Raw genomic sequence first — 3,883 nt, forward strand, 5'->3', positions numbered from 1 at the left:
GACAAGAGCTTTTTTCCCAAAACTTTTCTCTGTCATCATTTAAGCTCTTACAATTTTTTTTAACTGCCCCTTCCCTAATTTAGACACGTCTTTGAACGATTTTAAGTTTGCCGTGAGACGCAAATCTTCCTCCGAGGCCACCATTGTTGGCTTTCCCCCCAAGGCACAGAGCATTTTGGGATCGCAAAAAAGGAGAATAACAAAGTTATCAATATCCACATGAAACAAAAATACAAATTACCACTAATTAGAGCATTTGACACCTAAGGAAAACACCCAAGTGAAGGCTGCCAAACTAAAACAGAAATCACCCTAACCCAGAAGAAAGGAAATAGAAGAAAAGTGCCAAAGAAACTTCCAAAAACTGAGACAGCAGCTTTTAACTACACAGAAAGAGAAAGACCACAACTACAAAAAGCATAAGAGGGCGATCCGAGCAAAAATTAACTGGAAAAAGGGAACAAACCTAAATAAAAACAAAAAGCTGATAAAAAGTGGCGCAACCGAATAAAACATGCTAGCAGTATAAGCAAAGGTGCGGGAATAGGGCTAACTAGTAACAGAGAGCAGTAGACAACTGGCAACAAATGAAACTCAGGGAAGATCACAAAATACACACTTGTGCTGCTGGTGGCGCTGCAGCTGGTTGATCCTGCGGCTGACCTGCAATATTATCCTGTACCATTAATGCCACCGCTGGTTTAAATAATGGTGCAAACCCAATCAGGGGATAGCTTGGGGAATACGTTCCCATTTAACCTAATATACATGGAACTAATGACTTGCATGCATAATAATGTATATTCAAATGGATTTGAATAGCAGACAGGCGCGGATCCACACCGGTTTCCACCGTTTTATGGAAATCGGTCACATTTTTCATAACAAATATATTTTTGATAATAAAAACACTTTCAGGGTTGGAATCTGGCCAGTATCCTGTCTGAATGACTAGGAAATCCAGGAAAGGGGACTTTAAGGAATGAAAATCCAAAAAATTTCCTGGGAGAGCCCGTCTCCGGACCCCTCTGGAAGCTTGCGCCTTCAGCGCTCGTTTAGGAAATCGATCAGTATTTATCCTAGATCCGCGCCTGGCAGAGGATTTCTGATGCAAACTGGACACCCATCTGTGATGTTTTGAATAGACTCCAACGCAGGATTATCAGATTAATAATTTTATAAACAGTTTAAAGCAGACACGTTACATGTGATCATCGGTGGCTACCATGATAGTTAAACACCCAAAACATCCCATGGTTCCTGGCAAACATCTGGTATTAATAACTTCCAGTATATATAAACAAAACATCTCTTTCCCCTAGTGGGTAACTCGCTAGAATAATATTGAAATGAATAACACGGTGATATTCTACTGTGAATTGTTACTGCTCTAGCTCCATGAGCCAACGTTCTTTTCTGGCAGACTGTTTAGAGGTGGGGTTGTTAAACTTGGCAACCAGAGGTTGGTGGTCTGTGATTACTTTAAATTCTTTCCCATAGAGGAACAAGTAGAAGCGCTTATAGCCCAGTAAACTGACAAAGCTTCACGATCAATCTGTAGATATCTTGCTTCAGTTGGTATCAGTGAACAACTGGGATAGTGTAGAGGTGTCAGTTCATTAGTCGAAACATCTTTCTGAGTCTGAACAGATTCTAGACCAATGCTCTCTACAAAGATAGAAGTAGGTTTCTTTGGATCAAAGTATCCAAGGGTAGTCTTGGTAGATAGTGCCGCTTTTAGGCATTCAAATGATGACTGTTCCACTTCACTCCGTTACAGGTTGGCTCCCGAAGAGGCCTGATGAACCTTGAGCAGAATACAGCACAGTTAAGGAGGCTTCTTACTTCAGATACATTGATCAATGGAGCAACATTTTGAAGAGCTTCAACCTTTCTAGGATCAGGTGACTTCAGGGAAGACATGGCCAAAGAAAAGCATAGTGGGAACTCGAAACTGACACTTAGGTAAGTTTATTGCCAGACCACTGTCCTGGAGTTGACAGAACACTTGTCACATATGTCAGTCATAATTGTATTTGTCTGTGCCCCTAACATAGATGTTGTCCCTGATGTTCTTGACACAGGGTATGCCACAGATTGCATCCTCACTTTCTTTTGAAAGATTGCTGCACACGAGAGGCCAAAATTGGGATGTTTGTATTGGAACAGTCCGTGTGTAGAAAACTTGCTCAAGTCTGGGTGTAATAGGATCTGATGGTTCTCTTGATTTAATTCGATCTTACAAAAAACTATACAACTGTTCAGGCCAGACACTGTCTTCGATGGTGGGTATGATGTGGTGCTTCCTGATGAAGGGTTTGTTTAATGAAGGGATGTCTACACAAGTTCTAATCTTGTTCAGTTTACTCAGCTTGGGAACAACAACAATTGGTGATACACAAGGGGTGAGACCTGCACATTCAACGATGTCATCATTTTTAAGCTATTTGAGTTTTTCCTCCACCTGTTTTCTTACATGGAATGAGACTTGGCAATGTGGCTGCGCCAGTAGATTGATGGAGTCATCTACATGTGTGCGTGCTCGTTCACCTTGTACTTGCCCATTCCATTGGTTTGACAAGGAAATTCCTCAAGAAAATCTGGGGCATAAGGTGGCAGGCGTAGAGGACGTGTGAACGTGGTAACAGCTTTAATGAGATTTAGCACTCATGATGTCGTCCTTTGCAACATAGAATGTTTCTGCGGTGAGAGTAGCTTGGAACTTTCCACATAGGTTAAGTGGCTTATCTGACTTGACTTGTTTCAGTCAGTTGTGGTATTCATTTCAGACCATCAAAGTCTCTCTTGCTGAACATATTCATGGTTGCTTGAGAATCTACCATTATGTGGCTAGGTGTCTTCATAATCTTGAGATGAAAGATAGGCTAAGTACTTTGGTGTCCCTCTGCACCAGTGTGAAGGTATATTCTTCACTGTTGTCACTATCAGCGATGGCTAGAGTTAACATTTGACCACTCGAAGACTCTTCGACATCTGTAGACCTCGCACGGTGTTTACCCTTAGAGGGTTTCTTTGGGTGCAAAGATTTGGACCAATTATTGGGTTTGCCACTACAAACCTTTGAGAAATGGATCATTTTGCCACCGTGAGCAGGGCAAGTTCCTTGATGAGGTTAACTTCCAACACACAAACAACACCCATTGTTGCAAAATCCACACTTTGTGGACCACGGTAATTTTCTTTCCACTTATCAAGGGTTGCTTTATTTCTACCATAGCCCACTGCGTGCGATTGCTGTTTCTCCATCTCAGTTGTCTGTCCATCGCTGCTTTCCATGGCAGGAGCTGCTTTCAATAAGTTCTCAAGATTGAGGCTCTGTTCAAGTGCTATGCGTCCCAGGCAAAGCGATGAGGTTCCTTGAATATTCTGCTGCGTAATTTGCAGTTCAGGATCGGCGAATTGACACGAGAGAATAGTTGGTTGTTGAGGAGTTTTACACCTTCTTTTCCTTTTCCAATTTTGTCGAGAGTTGCTCTCTTCTCCGAGTCAAAGCACACTGCCCTTACAGGCCCCTCTTTTGTGTGAATGTTGCAGTCAAAGTACTTTTTCTGTGAGTAGTTGGCCTTTTTCACTGGTGACAATGAGTGGATGTAATATGATATGGTGGTACTAAAGCTGTCAGGAACTATAGAATAGAATGGAATAGAATGTACTGTTTGTGGAAATGCAAAAGAATATATTTCATGAAGGTGTAGATTGTAATTTGTAGATATATCTACGACATGTTCCTCACAAAGTGACTGGAATGCAAGTGGATAAATAAATTGCTTAGAGTAGAATTTATTGTCTCATTCCCTCAGAGCTAAGTTACCAGGGCTAGAAAGTGGATGTTTATCAGGTCATTAATTGATTTTACTTCAAG

General features: G+C 41.4%; 1 pseudogene; it reads right to left on the minus strand.

Annotated features, from left to right (window-relative positions):
* Positions 1-2,780: 2,780 nt before the first annotated feature.
* On the minus strand, positions 2,781-3,297 carry LOC140931648 (uncharacterized; annotated as a pseudogene).
* Between the last annotated feature and the right edge of the window lie 586 nt (positions 3,298-3,883).

This window comes from Porites lutea, chromosome 3 (assembly GCF_958299795.1).
Source record: "Porites lutea chromosome 3, jaPorLute2.1, whole genome shotgun sequence".
NCBI lineage: Eukaryota > Metazoa > Cnidaria > Anthozoa > Scleractinia > Poritidae > Porites > Porites lutea.